Source organism: Apium graveolens, chromosome 2, assembly GCF_009905375.1.
Source record: "Apium graveolens cultivar Ventura chromosome 2, ASM990537v1, whole genome shotgun sequence".
NCBI lineage: Eukaryota > Viridiplantae > Streptophyta > Magnoliopsida > Apiales > Apiaceae > Apium > Apium graveolens.
Window position 1 is genome coordinate 201,012,187 of NC_133648.1, and position 19,242 is coordinate 201,031,428.

Consider the following 19,242-nt stretch of genomic DNA (forward strand, 5'->3'; position numbering starts at 1 on the left):
TGTCTGCTGTATTACTGGCACGGAGAAAGAAGACAGGTGCTGTCAGGCGCGCAAACCGAGAAAGAGAACGTCTGTCAGCGGCGGAAGAAATAAAAAAAATAGGGATGTCACGCATTCCGGGAATGCGTTACACACCTGTGGCGCATTCACGGAATGCGTTACACCCTTTAATGGCTTAAAAGGGGTGTAACGCATCACCGGAATGCGTTACAGGGCTTGTAACGCGTTCCTGTAATGCGTTACAGCCCGTCTATTGATTTTAAAATTGATTTTCTAGGAGTTTCGTAACTCCGTTTTAGGCGTGCAATATACCGTTGGATTCGTTTTTTTGAGACGGATCTAATGGAGTGATCAATTTTAGTTTATATAAAAGTTTTGAACTGTTTATATTTCATGAAGTGTTTTAAAGCTGTTTTTGATCGTTTGAATTGATTTTAAATGCTTCATGTGATACATAGAGATGTATAATGCTTAGACTAATGTGCTAGATGATGTAACATGCCTACCTTGATGTTTATTCATGTTGATATATGTGATATATGCTTAGTTTATCATGCAATGATAGATTTAGGTGAACTTAAATAAACATAAGGCGTTTGTTAGACAACCTAGTATAGTGAAATTGTTTCATAACCTTAATAATAATATTATGAATACAATCATGAGATTCTTGTGTTTATGAAACACGTAATTGAATATGAATTTTCGATATGAGAGAAAGGATGATTCTGTCAACAACATATTTCTATCTGTAAGAAATGGTTATTAAGTGACGCCTCTTGACAATGCTTCACCTGATCTGGGAATCATCTGATTATTGATTATTGATTTGAAATATTTAATTTAAAAGGAAGAATTTCTTTATAATATGATTATGATTGTAACGTAATATAATCCCTCTAAAATTAAATAATATCAAGTAGTAATTGGACAATGATACAACGGGCTTGTGTCAGTCATAGCCTTCCAACATGGTAGAAAGTAGTTCTTATTTTTAAATCATTGTCGTTTCGTGCCACAGCCGAGGGCTTTGATTTCGAAATAAGAAATACTTGTCTATTACATAGAGATGTGTACATTGAATAAGAATCTAAAGGTCGTTACGTGCCACAGCCGTGGGCCTTTGGGACTGATTCAATTGTACGGAATGTTGGGTTAGACTTGACTTAGAATATTGAGTTTATCGTGCCACAGCCGTGACTCAATTATTCAAGAGGCTAAAGTTTGATTTATTGAATAACATAAGATGTAATTGACAAGAGTTGTCTGCCTATTGAACATTACATGGCGTTTCGTGCCACAGCCGGGGTTGTGTAATGGAATGTAGGATCCCTATTCCCACTAGCATTATGAATGCTTAATTTTTCACGTAGAGGGTTGAATAAATTAGGAAAACTAGTGGGAGCCACTTATGAATAAAGACCCGATTCATATAGTGTTTTTAAAATGAAATCGAATATTTGCTAAGTGTTGTTATGTGTTTATCATTTACAGATTTACAATATACATTATGTCTTCTGCACTATCACTCAGGAGCATACTAGATGCTCATAAATTGACTGATCCTAATTATGCTGACTGGCTTCGAAACTTGAGAATTGTTCTCAGGATTGAGAAGCTGGAATACGTGATTGACTCACCTAAGTCTACTGAACCTGCTAGTGATGCACATAATGATGAACATGTTGTGTATCGTAAGTGGATAGATGATGCAAATGTTGCTCAATGCATCAAGCTAGCTTCCATGAACATTGAGCTACAGAAGCAACATGAGCATATGGATGCTCACACTATCCTCATGCATCTACAAGAGTTGTATGATGTGGCAGGGAGGACAGCTCGATATGAGATATCGAAGGAGCTGTTCGGTTGTAGGATGTCTGAGGGATCATCTGTGAATGACCATGTACTTAAGATGATCAATTTGATTGAACGTCTTGGACAACTTGGTTTTGCCATGGATGGGGAGCTGAGCCAAGACTTGGTCTTGCAATCGCTTCCGAGTTTGTTCTCGCAGTTTGCTGTGAACTCTCACATGAATAAGTTGGATGTCAGCCTGCCTGAACTCCACAACATGTTGAAGACTGCGGAATCGAATTTCCCCCCTAAGAAGAGTTCTGTTCTTCTAATTGGTGAAGGTTTCAATCCTAAGAAAAGAAAGAGGAACCATTCCAAGAAGAAGAAAGTAGGTGAGAAAACGCCGGTTCCATCAAAAGCGGAAGACCCCAGGAGCAAAGTTGTTTGCTTTCACTGTAACAAGGTGGGGAACTGGAAGAGGAACTGCAAGGTTTACCTTGCAGAATTGAAGAAGAAGAAGGGTAGTGAGACTACCGCTTCTGATTCAGGTATGTTCATGATAGAAGTGAATATGTCATTAAATCAAATTTCTACTTGGGTATTAGATACCGCCTGTGGTTCTCAAATCTGCAATTATTGCAGGGACCAAGGAGAAGTAGGACTCTTGAGGAAGAGGAGGTGATTCTACTGATGGAAATGGAGCAAGAGTTCCTGCTGAAGATGTAGAATCATTTCATTTACATAGGCCTACGGGCAAGACTATTGTTTGAAATAATTGTTATTTTGTTCCCTCGATTGTGAGAAATATTATTTCTATTCCCATGTTAGACTTGGATGGATTTTCATTTATTATTGAGAATAATGAATGTTCTATTCTTAGAGATAATATTCTTTATGGACGTGGTGCTTTAAATAATGGTCTGTATATATGTGACATAATTTACTTCTGATTGAACCAACTAATAAAAGAAAAGGGATGATGAAAATCTCACTTCGTTGTGGCACTGCAGTCTCCATTTAGTAGACATAGAGAGAGAGCTGCAAATTTGCTAGGAATGGTACACACAGATGTATGTGGACCAATGTCTACGCAAGCCATGGGTGGATTTTCATACTTCATTACTTTCATGGATAATAAATCTAGATTCGGATATGTGTTTGATGAAACACAAGTCCGAAGCCTTTGAAAAGTTCAAAGAGTATAAGTATGAAGTGGAGAAACAAACCAAACATGGTATTATAATTCTTCGATTAGATCGAGGTGGTGAATACTTTAATGGAGTGTTTCTAGATTATCTCAAAGTAAATGGTATAGTCTCCCAGTGGACTCCTCCAGATTGGTATCTGAAAGGAGAAATCGAACTTTGTTAGACATAGTTCGGTCCATGATGAGCTATGCAAATCTTCCAGTATTCCTATGGGGTTATGCATTGGAAACCTCAGCATATTTACTGAATAAGGTGCTTTCCAAATCTGTTCCTCAAACTCCGTATAAGATATGGAAAGAAAGTAAACCGAGTCTTAAACACGTTAAGATTTGGGGATGTCCAGCTTATGTCAAGTAAGTTGACCCAGATAAGCTGGAATATCGATCCGTAAAATGTAGTTTTGTGGGATATCCTAAAGAGACTTTAGGGTATTAATTTTACACCGATCATCGGGTGTTTGTATCCAGACATGCTACCTTCTTGGAAAAGGAGTTTATCCTTGAAGGAAACAGTGGGAGCAAAATTGAACTTGATGAAGTTCAAGAAGCACAAACTACTACGGATCAAGTGGAAACACCTGTTCTGACTGAACAACCTTTTGTGGAACAGCCCATTCATAGGTCAGGGAGAGTGGCTCGCCAACCTGAGAGGTATTATGGCCTTGTCATTGAGAATGACAATGAGTTGTCGATCATTGAAGATGACGACCCTATGACCTATAATGAGGCTATGAGTAGTGTTGACTCAGAGAAATGGCATAGTGCCATGAAATCCGGAATGGAATCTATGTATACGGTATACGAAAGAATGATTAGAGCAGATGGCCAGGTGGAGACCTTTAAGGCCAGGCTTGTGGCAAAAGGATTCAAACAAAGGCAATGGATTGACTTTGATGAAACTTTTTACCTGTAGCCCTGTTAAAATCAGTTCGGATTTTGCTTGCGAATGCTGCTTACTACGACTATGAAATCTGGCAGATGGCCAGATGATTTTCTTTCCAATGGAAATAAAACCTAGTGTGTAAGCTGCTGCGAACCATATGTGGTTTAAAGCAAGCTTCTCGAAAGATGGAACATTCGTTTTGATGAGACAATCAAAGAGTTTGATTTTATCAAATACGTAGATGAACCATGCGTCTACAAAAGGGTTAGTGGGAGCGCGATAACATTTCTTGTGTTGTATTGAAATAGAGTTAACACACATAACAACATAGCAGACCCACTCACAAAGCTACTGATAAGTGGCATTTTATACCACTTAGAGCGTCTTAAAATGGCTTAAATTGGTGTCTTGAAATCAAGTATTTTGTGTATTTGATATGTTTTTCTAGTGTTTATGCATTTCAGGGTATTAGTTGCATTTCGGGGGAGGAATCATCAAGAATAAGCCTTGGCATGTGTTCACCATTGCGTGAGGAAAGAAATGGGCAGATTACGGCGAAGAAACGAAGCAAATCAGGATTTTTTCCAGTAGAGGTCTGAGCGCCCGCTCAGCAATGCTGAGCGGCCGCGCAGGAAGCTGAGCGCCCGCGCAGCTATGCTGAGCGGCCGCGCAGGGTCGGGAAAAAAGATATATTATTTCAGGACTTCTACTTCTGTTTGGTTTCCACTTCTATGTAATCTGAGTTTTATGGGACTATTATATAAGTAGATTTGAGACGTTTTCACAAGTGTGGATTGAAGAAGATCGTGTTTTTACGCAAGGAGCGAAGGAGATAAGAAAGAAGACCGATTTAGCACACCGCAACGAAGAGGAAGCATATTTTCTTGTGATTCTTGTTTCGTTGTAATGTTGGATGCTAGTTTTCTTACTTTGAACTTATTTACTCTTGTGACGTACTCTGTTTTAATATAATTAGTTTAGTTATTATTTTCTTGTGTTTGTTTATCATGATTTCATATGAACCCATGATGACGATAAGTGTTATTATGGGCTAATCGTGATCATGGGGTTGCAACGGATTTATTATGGAATTCTTTAGTAATTGTTTAATACTTTAGTGTGTGATGATTGTATGATATCTAGTATTGGTTGTGCGTATTCGTCTTATGTGCGTCGCGAACATGTAAGATAGGGTGTTAATCTCTTGTGAAGCGACGGTGGATCTTGAGATTTAGAACTTGCCATGCTAGCATAGGTTCATGTACGTTGTGCATGATTAGTGGGTAACTCTAACAGTTTTATTTGCCCTATGTAATCAAAAGGAATAACTTGTGCTTAAATCATTGTGTTGTCAATTTCTGTAGACATATAGGAACTCAACATAATTGATGACTATTCAACTTCTATCTTAATTGTGGATGTTTGGTAGAATGGTATTAGTACAATGAAAGTTGGCTTTTATCAGTTTCGTGTTATTCGATTAATATCATCACTATCACATGCTAAAGGTAATGACAATGACTATTGAAGGAAGTAGTAATGAAGTTGTGATCTCATGAGTGTTTTATTATTGATAATTTGAAGTGTTAAGTAAGTGATTAATTAAGCAGTTAATTGTAGTTAATATTTAATCAACAATCTTAAGTGTTAGTGTCTTAACATTGAGAAGTAATCATACATTGGTGAGTGAGTTTAATTAGACAATAATTTAGGCTGAGTCTCTGTGGGAACGAACTAGAAAGTATTCTATATTACTTGCGAACGCGTATACTTGCGTGAATATTAGTGCGTGATTTCGCCCTAACAAGTTTTTGGCGCCGCTGCCGGGGACTCGGCGTATTTGTTTAGTTTATGTACTTACCATCATTGGTCATTAGGACTCAGTGATTAGGACGTAGTAGTTAATTATTGTTTCCGGCTGTGTTTCAGGTACTTTAGCAAGCGTTTATGCAAACTCGTTCTCGTGCTCGCAAGAGGACTTTAGATACAGCTGAGGAGACAGACGAACTCCGGAGAAGTTAGATTTTGAGGATTCGGATTCAGGAACTGAGCGGAAAGAACCAGTAAACATGGGAGATCGTATTGTTCAAGCTGATCCAGCTCTTATGGATTTTTCTCGGCCTAAAATTGATGACATTTAGTCAAGCATCCTTCATCCGGCTATTCAAGCTAACACCTTTGAAATCAAGCCGGACACTATTCAGATGGTGCAGAATTCTGTTTCTTTTGGAGGAGCGGCAACTGAAGACCCCAACATGCACATAAGGAATTTTGTCGAGATCTGCAACACTTTTAAGTATAATGGCGTGACTGATGAGGCTATCAAGTTGAGGCTTTTCCCATTCTCACTGAGGGACAAGGCTAAAGACTGGTTACGTTCTGAACCAGCTGGGTCCATCACTACATGGCAAGATCTTGCGCAAAAGTTTCTGGTGAAGTTTTATCCGATGGCAAAGACTGCTGCTATGAGGAGTGCTCTTACTCAGTTTGCGCAGCAACCTACAGAATCTATGTGCGAGGCTTGGGAACGCTACAAGGAAATGTTGAGAAAATGTCCACATCATGGAATGCCGGATTGGATGGTGATCACGGGTTTCTATAATGGTTTGGGGGCCCAATCTCGGCCCATGCTCGATGCAGCAGTTGGAGGCGCCTTATGGGCTAAAAGCTATACTGAGGCGTATAATCTTATAGAGACGATGGCTGCAAATGAGCATCAAAACCCAACTCAGAGGATGACGTCAGGCAAGATAGCAGGTATTCTGGAAGTTGATGCAGCCACCGCTATTGCAGCCCAGCTCCAAGCGCTATCAATGAAGGTTGATTCTCTGGCTACATATGGAGTTAATCAAATAGCTATGGTTTGTGAGCTTTGTGCAGGTTCTCATGCTACGGATCAGTGTTCTCTTGTCAACGAATCTATTCAGTATGTGAATAATTATCAGCGACAACAGCAGCCTGTGCCAGCGACCTATCATCCTAACAACAGAAATCATCCAAATTTCAGCTGGGGGAATAATCAGAATGCTATTCAGCCACCATATCAGCAAGGAGTGAGTAAACAGTTTAACCCACCTGGATTTCAGCAACCACAGCAGTATGCTACAAGGCAATCATATCCTCAACAGGGAAGTACAGCTGCACCTACTAGTGCTAATTTTGAGGAACTTAAGCTGTTATGCAAGAGTCAGGCGGTTTCTATCAAGACCTTGGAAAATCAAATCGGTCAATTAGCCAATGCAGTGCTCAATCGTCAACCTGGCACCCTTCCCAGTGACACAGAAGTACCAGGCAGGAAGGAAGCTAAAGAGCAAGTCAAGGCTATTACCTTAAGGTCTGGAAAAGTTGCTGATGCTGAAAAGGCAAAAGAAGAAGCTGAAATTACAGATGAAGAATCTAAGCAAAAGGAGAAAGCGGCGGAACCAAGGAAGACTACTGTTGAACACACTCTGCCTGAGGCTAATACAGGGAAGAAATAGCTCTATCCTCCACCACCTTTTCATAAAAGATTGCAGCAACAAAAGCTGGATAGACAGTTCGGGAAGTTTCTGGAGGTGTTCAAGAAACTTCACATCAATATACCTTTCGCTGAGGCTCTGGAGCAAATGCCTAGTTATGCAAAGTTTATGAAGAGTATTCTTTCAAGGAAGGTGAAACTGGATGACCTTGACACCGTTGCTCTCACGAAAGAATGCAGCGCTGTTCTGTAGCAAAAGTTACCACAAAAACTGAAAGATCCAGGAAGCTTCACCATTCCTTGCACCATTGGCAATCTGACCTTTAACAAGTGCCTTTGTGATTTGGGAGCAAGCATTAATCTGATGCCGTTGTCGATCTTTAAAAAGCTGGATCTGCCTGATCCAAAACCCACATACATGTCTCTACAATTGGCTGATCGTTCCATTATTTACCCAAGGGGCATAGTGGAGGATGTGCTCGTCAAGGTGGATAAGCTCTTCTTTCCTGCAGATTTTGTTATTCTGGATTTTGAGGAAGATAAGAAGATTCCCATAATCTTGGGAAGGCCTTTCTTGGCTACTGGCCGTACCTTGATAGATGTTCAAAAAGGTGAACTTACTATGTGGGTACAAGATCAGGATGTGACCTTCAACGTATTCAAGATAATGAAATTCCCTACAGAAGATGAGGAGTGCTTAAAAGTGGATGTGATTGATTCTGCGGTTACTTCGGAACTCGATCGCATGCTAATGTCTGATGCATTGGAAAAGGCCTTAATGGGGGATTTTGACAACGATGATGAAGATGGCAATGAGCAATTACAATATCTGAACGCTTCTCCCTGGAAGCGAAAGCTGGACATGCCGTTTGAATCTCTTGGTACTTCTGACCTTAAGAATGCTGAAGGAAAGCTCAAACCATCAATAGAGGAAGCACCTACCTTGGAGCTCAAGCCATTACCTGAACACTTGAGGTATGCTTTTTTAGGTGATTCATCTACGTTACCTGTTATTATTTCATCTGACCTTTCAGGTAGTGAGGAAGACAAGCTTTTAAGGATTTTGATAATATTCAAATCGGCTATTGGATGGACCATAGCAGACATCAAAGGGATAAGTCCTTCATATTGTATGCATAAAATTCTGCTAGAGGAAGGTAGTAAGCCAACTGTGGAACAGCAGCGAAGACTGAATCCCATCATGAAGGAGGTGGTGAAGAAAGAAATTCTGAAATGGCTGGATGCAGGCATCATTTATCCTATTTCTGACAGCTCGTGGGTGAGCCCCGTACAATGTGTACCTAAGAAAGGAGGTATCACTGTGGTCGCAAATGAAAAGAATGAGCTCATCCCCACTCGAACAGTTACAGGATGGAGAGTATGCATGGATTATAGAAAATTGAACAAAGCCACAAGGAAGGATCACTTCCCTCTTCCATTTATTGATCAGATGCTTGACAGGTTGGCGGGTCATGAGTATTTTTATCTTCTGGATGGTTATTCAGGGTATAATCAGATTTGTATTGCACCAGAGGATCAGGAAAATACTACCTTCACTTGTCCATTTGGCACGTTTGCTTTTCGCAGAGTTTCGTTTGGGTTATGTGGCGCCCCGGCCACTTTTCAGAGATGTATGATGGCTATATTCTCTGACATGATTGGAAATAATGTCGAAGTGTTCATGGACGACTTCTCCGTCTTTGGACATTCATATGATGAATGTTTGAATAATCTGCGCACCGTACTCAAAAGATGCGTGGAAACTAATTTGGTGCTCAATTGGGAGAAATGTCATTTTATGGTGCGTGAAGGCATTATTCTTGGGCATAAGGTCTCTAACAAGGGTCTGGAGGTAGACAAGGCCAATGTGGGAGTCATTGAAAATCTTCCCCCACCTAATTCTGTGAAAGGAATCCGTAGTTTTCTTGGTCATGCGGGTTTTTATCGGCGATTCATCAAGGACTTTTCAAAGATATCTAAGCCATTGTGCAATTTGCTTGAGAAAGATGTGCTTTTCAAATTTGATGATGAATGTTTGGCAGCATTCGAGACTCTCAAGAAGAGTTTGATCACTGCACCAGTTATTACAGCACCAGATTGGACAGAACCGTTTGAGATGATGTGTGATGCGAGTGATTATGCGGTAGGTGCAGTTCTGGGACAGCGCAAGAAAAATCTCTTCCATGTGGTCTACTATGCGAGTAAGACTTTAAATGGGGCCCAATTGAATTACACCACTACTGAGAAGGAGCTTTTGGCTATAGTCTTTGGTTTCGAGAAATTTCGATCTTATCTACTTGGTACGAAAGTAACAGTATTCACTGATCATGCGGCTATTCGCTATCTGGTTTCCAAGAAGGATTCGAAGCCGAGACTCATTCGTTGGGTGCTTTTACTTCAGGAATTTGAGTTAGAGATCAAGGATAGAAAGGGTACTGAGAATCAAGTAGCTGACCATCTCTCTAGGTTGGAGAATCCCGATTCTACTTCACAAGATAGGACGTTAATCAATGAATCTTTTCCGGATGAGCAGTTGTTCGCAGTTCAGGAGGAAGAACCATGGTTTGCAGATATTGTAAACTATCTCGTCAGCAATGTAATGCCTCCTAATTTGACATCCGCTCAAAAGAAGAACTTTCTGCATGAGGTGAAGTGGTATATGTGGGATGAACCATATTTGTTTAGACAGGGAGCTGACCAGATCATCAGGAGATGTATCCCGTTCTGTGAGACGGAGGGGATATTACGAGACTGCCATTCCACGGTTTATGGTGGACACTATGGAGGTGAGAAGACGGCAGCTCGTATTCTGCAAGCAGGTTTTTTCTGGCCTACTTTGTTCAAGGATGCTCATCAGTTTGTTTTAAGGTGTGATCGTTGCCAAAGAGTGGGAAATTTGTCAAGGAAGGATGAGATGCCATTAAATGTGATGCTTGAAGTCGAGGTCTTTGATGTTTGGGGAATCGATTTCATGGGGCCTTTTATCTCATCTTGCAATAATCAGTACATCTTGCTGGCAGTCGATTATGTCTCAAAATGGGTCGAAGTTAAAGCTTTACCGACAAATGATGCAAAGGCAATGCTAAATTTTCTTCATAAGCAAATTTTCACAAGGTTTGGAACACCTCGGGTAATCATAAGTGATGAAGGATCGCATTTCTGCAACCGTAAGTTCACTTCTATGATGCAGCGTTATAATGTGAATCATCGAGTAGCTACTGCCTATCATCCGCATACAAATGGTCAAGCGGAAGTGTCTAATAGAGAGATAAAGCGCATTCTAGAGAAGGTTGTTTGTCCTTCAAGGAAAGATTGGTCTTTAAAGCTCGATAAAGCTGTTTGGGCTTACAGAACAGCATACAAAACTCCACTTGGTATGTCACCGTTTCAGTTGGTGTACGGTAAGGGATGTCATCTACCTGCGGAGCTTGAGCATAAGGCCTACTGGGCATTGAAGAAGTTGAACCTGGATTTAGATGCAGCTGGTAAGAAAAGAATGCTTCAGCTTAATGAACTTGATGAATTTCGACTTCAAGCGTACGAGAATAACAAAATGTATAAGGAAAAGGTGAAGAGGTGGCACGATAGGAAGCTACATCCTAAGTTATTTATGTCGGGGCAACAAGTTCTCTTATTCAACTCTTGGCTCCGACTTTTTCCAGGGAAGTTGAAATCGAGGTGGTCTGGGCCTTTTATTGTCAAAACTGTGTTTCCACATGGAGCGGTGGAAATTTTTGAGAATGATCCGGACCAAGCATTCAAGGTTAACGGTCAGCGTTTGAAGCACTACTATGGGGACATGGCAAACTGAGAAGTGGTTAGTGCCATTTTGTTGACTACTTGAGAAGGATACAAAACGTCAAGCTAATGACGAAAAAGAAGCGCTGCGTGGGAGGCAACCCATGAATTATTGTTACAGGAACCCTTAGAAGTTAATAACCTATCTAAAAACACAAAAAAATCAGAAAACATGGGCTGAAATTTTTTTTTCTAGTGACCCCCTGAGCGCCCGCTCAGCATTGCTGAGCGACCGCTCAGGGGTCGCCTGCCAGAATTTTTTTTTAGTTCAGAAAAAAAACAGTTGTAGCCCATAAACCCACGATTTGTTCCCACTACCCTATCATTTTAACCCTTAATTCCCAAACCCTAATCTAATCCACACCCTATATATACATACACCTATCCTACATATCTCCCACAAACTTCCTACACTTAAACACTCTCCCAAGCACCAAAACTCAGTTCTTACACACTTTTATTCACGAATCAATGGCACCCAAGAGAGCACACACTATTGACAGCAGCAGCACAGTTCCTACTGCTAATTCATCGAGGGTTACTGCTGCAAGGCCTCGGTTAACTGACAGAGCCGCGGAGGAGGAGTACACTAGGCTGTTGGGGAAGCCGATTTTAAAGGAGAGAGGGTTTTTACCATCGGGAAGGGATGGTGAGTTGCTGCCCATGATTGCAGAGAAGGGGTGGATAGCTTTTTGTGAGTCACCCGAAGCGGTACCGATGAGCGTTGTTTGCGAGTTCTACGCGAACGCGAAGGCCGAAAAGAATGGGTTTTCTGTGGTCCGAGGGCTGACAGTTGATTATCACCCTGCGGTGATTCGCCGTGTGATTGGACAGCGAGAGAGGAAGCCCGAGGAGGAGAACTGGAATGAAAAGACTGCTGAGGATTTTGACTTGGATTTGATTTGTGCGACTCTCTGTCGACCGGGCACAGTTTGGACCTTCAGGACCGGCACTAATGAGTATCGTCACTTTCCGGCGATCGCCATGAACAGGTATACCCGTGCATGGAATGCATTTATTTGTGCTAATATTTTGCCTTCTTTGCATGCACACGAGGTCACAGTTGAGAGAGCACAGTTGTTGTGGGGAATTCTAAATGAGGAGTACTATGTGGACCTTGGTGAGTTTATCTACCAAGGAATTCTAAAGTTTTTGAGGGGAGCGAAGCATATGAACGTCCTTTATGCATCGACGGTTATGAAGCTATGCCGAGCAGTGGGAGTGAACTGGCCGGCTCATGAGCAGTTGCAGTTGCCGGCAGCTCCGATTGATTCTGGGACGCTGAATGGGATGCAGGAGTGGACCGGTGGTGAGCCTGAGGAGCATGGGCTGGGTTATCGTCTTCCAGGAGGGCGTCCAGCACGAGGTGCTACTATGGCTAGGCCAAGGCGTGATGAGGCTGGTTCTTCGAGAGCTCAGGAGGGTGCTGGGTTGGCTGATGCTCAGTATAGGAGGCTTTCACGGCGGATGGATGCCATGTATGAGACGCAGAGCAGGTTTGCTCAGGAGCTCACCCTTACGTTAGGGACTGCTTTTCGGGGCCTTGGAGCTGATATCCAGTGGTCAGTTTTTGGGGGGGACTCTGCATACCCGCCGCCTGATACTCCACCTACTGAGGGTGATGATGATGATGACTCCGAGTAGGTATACCCTGTGTTCCTTTCTACTACCTTCACTGAGGATAGTGAAGATTTTAAGTTTGGGGGTGGTAGTTAAGAAATATTGTGTGTGTGTCATATAGCTGCATATTCATGATAGCTTAGTTCATATAGTTGCATAATTTAGGCCATATAGTTTTTTTTATATATATAGCTTTTATTTTTTATCATGTCACGTAGCTCATGCATTTGCCATGATCCCTTTTGCAATGATCGATCGACTGAATTGTGATATTGATGCGAGTGTAGTGATAGCATTAAAGTGATATTAGGTCGTGTAGGTTGATATGCATGCTAGAAACACTTGTAATTCCACTAAGTCTTAGAGAATGCGTAAGGGCTAGATTGTTGTTATGATTTGGTTGTTTTCGAGGTCAATCTAATTATTATGCTTAGAATTCGATAATAGGTTCTTAGTGATAAAGGCATGAAAAAGAAAAAAAAATTGGAGAAAAAAAAAATAGAATTTGTTGCTAGTTGTGGCTAGGCGTCAAATGGCTAGTAGCCGGCTCGCATATGGTGCGAGTAGTCTAGGGTTGAGCAAGATGGAGCGAAACGCACTTGCTCAGAAGTTATAAAAAAAAAATTTAGTTTATGCATAATTGATCAAGAGTGGGCTCTTTGGTATTCGAGTTATTAAGTTCTTAGGGGACTTTGTGCCTAGTGACCTAAGGCTTTTAGAGTCTGGGATCCGCTAACCTAACGCTCGTTACATGGATACTATTGTATAAGTCTTTTGTGGACCTCACTCATTGCACGGTCAAATAAGCATTTGTGTTGTGAATAAAAAGCACGATTCCGTAATAAGCTCCAGAATTCTTGTAGTGTTGTATATCACTTTGTGCCTAGAATTTTTATTCTTTGTATAATCATGTGATTGCCTTGAGGATACTCGAGTCATAATAATTGGTCTAGTTCCGAAGCATATCTGTTAAGCATTTGCACACACCACGTTTCTGGCTGTATGTCCGTTTGCATTAGTTTATTGATCTTTAGTTGTCTAACTGCATTTGTTGAGATGTTGCAATTTGGTTGGTTAATCGTAGTAAGGGGGATCGCTGCATTTTCATATAGATTGCATTCATGCATGTTTTATATTTGTTTTTGAGTCTGTGACGCTTGAGGACAAACATTGATTTAAGTTTGGGGGTGTGATAAGTGGCATTTTATACCACTTAGAGCGTCTTAAAATGGCTTAAATTGGTGTCTTGAAATCAAGTATTTTGTGTATTTGATACGTTTTTCTAGTGTTTATGCATTTCAGGGTATTAGTTGCATTTCGGGGGAGGAATCATCAAGAATAAGCTTTGGCATGTGTTCACCATTGCGTGAGGAAAGAAATGGGTAGATTACGGCGAAGAAACGGAGCAAATCAGGATTTTTTCCAGTAGAGGTCTGAGCGCCCGCTCAGCAATGCTGAGCGGCCGCGCAGGAAGCTGAGCGCCCGCGCAGCTATGCTGAGCGGCCGCGCAGGGTCGGGAAAAAAGATATATTATTTCAGGACTTCTACTTCTGTTTGGTTTCCATTTCTATGTAATCTGAGTTTTATGGGACTATTATATAAGTAGATTTGAGACGTTTTCACAAGTGTGGATTGAAGAAGATCGCGTTTTTACGCAAGGAGCGAAGGAGATAAGGAAGAAGACAGATTTAGCACACCGCAACGAAGAGGAAGCATATTTTCTTGTGATTCTTGTTTCGTTGTAACGTTGGATGCTAGTTTTCTTACTATGAACTTATTTACTCTTGTGACGTACTCTGTTTTAATATAATTAGTTTAGTTATTATTTTATTGTGTTTGTTTATCATGATTTCATATGAACCCATGATGACGATAAGTGTTATTATGGGCTAATCGTGATCATGGGGTTGCAACGGATTTATTATGGAATTCTTTAGTAATTGTTTAATACTTTAGTGTGTGATGATTGTATGATATCTAGTATTGGTTGTGCGTATTCGTCTTATGTGCGTCGCGAACATGTAAGATAGGGTGTTAATCTCTTGTGAAGCGACGGTGGATCTTGAGATTTAGAACTTGCCATGCTAGCATAGGTTCATGTACGTTGTGCATGATTAGTGGGTAACTCTAACAGTTTTATTTGCCCTATGTAATCAAAAGGAATAACTTGTGCTTAAATCGTTGTGTTGTCAATTTCTGTAGACATATAGGAACTCAACATAATTGATGACTATTCAACTTCTATCTTAATTGTGGATGTTTGGTAGAATGGTATTAGTACAATGAAAGTTGGCTTTTATCAGTTTCGTGTTATTCGATTAATATCATCACTGTCACATGCTAAAGGTAATGACAATGACTATTGAAGGAAGTAGTAATGAAGTTGTGATCTCATGAGTGTTTTATTATTGATAATTTGAAGTGTTAAGTAAGTGATTAATTAAGCAGTTAATTGTAGTTAATATTTAATCAACAATCTTAAGTGTTAGTGTCTTAACATTGAGAAGTAATCATACATTGGTGAGTGAGTTTAATTAGACAATAATTTAGGCTGAGTCTCTGTGGGAACGAACTAGAAAGTATTCTATATTACTTGCGAACGCGTATACTTGCGTGAATATTAGTGCGTGATTTCGCCCTAACAGCTACTTTATGAAAGTTACTTTGATCGTCAAAATGGGTATAAGATACCAGAGTGATTGGCTTTAGTACAAGTGGGAGATCGAAAGGAATATGTCCTAAGTCCAATCGTGTATTAGGATTTAGGAATAACTTTTATGTAATCTGTTTTGATTTCATTGATATTAATAAAAGACTTGTTTTGTTTTTATTACGGGCTCTATCTATTTAAGTGTTTAAATAAGATATATCATAGTTTAGAGTAAAGCTTTTTATGGATTATGATGAGATCATAATAGTGAGACCTAAAAAGATGATAACTCTAAACTTAAATAGTTCCTGGTCATAGGATTACTAACTGGTAATTAATAATCCGCAAAGATCGGTACATACTATGCTTGCTTCATTATGAAGGATGTCTGTTCTCATAGACATTTGTGTGGTGACACTATAGCTAGTATGTAGGTGCTTATTATAGAATAAGTTCACTGAACATGACTCGCACAGCTGAACAACTGATGGAGTTCACTCACGTGTCAGCGGTTGTTCGCAGAGTGATAGTTGTACAAGTATCCTTAGACTTGAGGTCATCATAGTAATCTTGTGTACACTGAACTATGCTTTGGTTTAGTTCTTAGTCTCCAGAGACAATTATTAGGGCTCTTCTGTGTATAGGAATTTATACACGAAGATAGTGTATGATCAATAAAGGATCTACCCCTTCCAGTGAAGGAAGCGAATGTTCAAGGCTGATCCACTTATGCTAGTTCAGGAATCTCTGGCCAGAGTGAATGAAATTAGAAAGGAGTTTCTAATTTGCATAGAACTACGCATAATAAATGGTAAGCAAGTGATTGAATTAGATAGGCTTGACACGAGATCCATGTCTTGTATTTAATCGGAACATTGTAGGGTAGAAGGAGTTTATTGTACGGTAACTATTTACTGAATAGGTTCTTGGTATTCTAAGCAGTGAATTCATATTATCCGGATAGTCGCGATATGCTGAGAAGTATCCCTCACGATGTAGAATAAATGTGATTAATTAATTAATCATATTTAATAAATTAGAGAATTTATATAAATAATGATAAAATAGTTTTATTATTATTTATTTCTACTACCGGCTTAATATTGAACCTACAGGGTCACACCATAAAAAGAGAATGATTTAAGGGTGGAGGAATTAATTAATAATGGCTAAATAATTATTTATTTGTGAAATAAATAATTAATTGGCAAATTTAATAATTGATTAAATGAGATTTAATTGATTATAAATTAATTAAGAAAAGTTCTTAGTATTATTAATTAAAGGATTTAATTTTTGGAAATTAAATCAAGAGAGAGAATTATTTCTAAAGTGTTTAGAAAAAGGATTAATGATTAAAAGGTGTTTTAATTATTAATGAGAATAATAAATGGGATAATAATAATAATATTTATGGGAAAATTTCAGCTGAAAATTTTGTCTATAAATACACTATTATAGACCCTAATTTTATTCTAACCCGAAAACCCAAAAAGTTTGGAAAACCCAATTCTCTCCACCTTCTTCCTCCTCCTTAACATCGTTTTCTTGGTGGATACCGGTGGAGTGCTTCACACTTGAGGAGCAACTGCTAAGGATCTATGATCGTTGTCTCCGAATTATTTTAAAAGGTTAGATTCGATCCCTCGAATTTTTATTCACGATTTATATGCTTTTATTTGGATTTTGTATGTGTAAAAGTGTTTTACCATGCCCCCGCTGCGTTAAAAATCCAACAAACCCTAACCCACAAACAGCAACCTCGAGAATCAAAAAGCAAAAAAATGCAGAGCAAACATATACATACATATATTTCCATCAAGAACACGAAGAACACAATCAAAAACCCCAGAAAACCCGAACACAAAACCCAATTTCCGTGCAAAAAACATAACAAAAAAGCTAAAAACTACAGATCCAAACAAAGAAAACCAAAAACAACACCACCAATCACAAAATATAACCACAGAGGCCGATTTGTACACCCAAATCACGAACGGAATATAAAACTCGAGCATGCATCAATTTAAAGAAAAAACGAAAGGAATCAAGAAAAGAGACTAAAAAGGGGGAGAGAAGAACTTACAAATCGCGACCAAAAGAGAAGGAACAGTGGCACGACGGCGGAAATCTCCGGCAAGAAACGCAAGACTTCAAAAGTAAAGGGAGACTGTTGGGCTTCGTTTATATCTTTTTTGTGAGATAAAAGAAAAAATGAAAGAAGAAACCGGCTTTTTATAGGCCCTGGAGAATAAACAGCCCCTGCCACGTGGCAGGGTATGGCTGGCTGGCAAATCAGTTACAAAACCAAAAAGCAAAAAACCTCTTGGTTTGCCCATGTATTTATATTTTATATACACGAATATTAAAGCACATTTAAACCCCTCAATGATCGTGGGGCGGGTTTCTAGGGAGTAACTGCCCAAAATTCAAATTCGAAAGGGGGAAAATGAGCAAAACCGTTTCCAAATCCCAAACTTTTCAAATTCCACAGCCCAGGACCCGGATCAATAGCAATAATCTGGATCATTATCAACCAGATGCATTTCTAAAGCAACCATTCTACTTAATCCGGATTGGTATCCATTACACCAAATCCGGATTGGGGAACAACCAGGAGCAGAAATTTTTATGAATAATTCTACTTAATCCGGATTGGTATCCATTACACCAAATCCGGATTGGGGGGCAACCAGGAGCAGAAATTTTTCTGAAGCAACTATTCTACCTTAAACCGGATTGGTATCCATTACACCAGATCCAGATTGGGGGGCAACCAGGAGCAGAAATTTTTCTCCAAGGCAACTACGTAATTCTAATCTACTCCCTCATCCAGAAAATCTGCATAAGGGAGTGGGGGGCAAATGATAGGGTATAAGAGACCCGGCTAGGATTCAACTTGGATCTAAAGGATACCAGGCTCGATCGATGGACCGAGACCCCCTCTCCCAGAACAATCAAATGGAGAGACCAGGCCCGGGCCCATCCCATGACCCGGATCCGGATCCAACCCGGAGCCCATACCTAATGCCTACCCGGATCCGGATCGAAAAGATACCAGGCTCGATCGATGGACCGAGACCCCCTCTCCCAGAACAATCAAATGGAGAGACCAGGCCCGGGCCCATCCCATGACCCGGATCCGGATCCAACCCGGAGCCCAGACCTAATGCCTACCCGGATCCGGATCTGGACTCAGACCACCATGAGGGGGGTCCCAGCAAACACATTCACATCCCACAACCCGCCAAGGAAGGGTACGTGGGCACGTGACTATGACAGCTATCAACAACCAACACACCAGGAAAGCACGGCGCGTGTCAGAAGGCCGTTAGGACACTCTGGAGGTGGTCCTCCCCTGGACACGTGTAAGCAATCCACCCAAGCCAGGCGCCCTCTGGTCCCAAGATCCAACGGCCCAGATTTGGAGGTAACTACCCCTAAACCCTACCTTGGGGCTATATATACCCCCAAGGCTGTAGGGTTTAGGGGTTGGAAAATATTGACTCTTGCACACTCACACACTCTCATATATTCATAAACACACAGCAGCCATCATATATACATATTCATAAACACACACACACAGCAGCCTTTACATTACTTACATACACCTTCATCTTCTCCAAGGCCCTGTTCTTATTCTTACACCGGAGGCGCCGTGGGAGCCAAACCCCCCTTCCGGTGTTGTTTTGCAGGCGCCCAACCAGCAGTTACACCTCATCCGCGCACAGAAGGTCCAGGGACGCCGTCGGACGGAGCCGCCCGCTCACCGGAGTTATCACTTATAAAATACAAATATAGAGTCATGTGTTTCTGAGGCTATTATT

General features: G+C 40.5%; 1 non-coding gene across 1 annotated transcript; it reads right to left on the minus strand.

Moving 5' to 3' along the window:
* Window positions 1-6,349: 6,349 nt before the first annotated feature.
* LOC141709545 (small nucleolar RNA R71) lies at window positions 6,350-6,456 on the minus strand. The gene has a single exon (XR_012570115.1). It is a non-coding gene; the product is annotated as a small nucleolar RNA R71 (small nucleolar RNA).
* Between the last annotated feature and the right edge of the window lie 12,786 nt (window positions 6,457-19,242).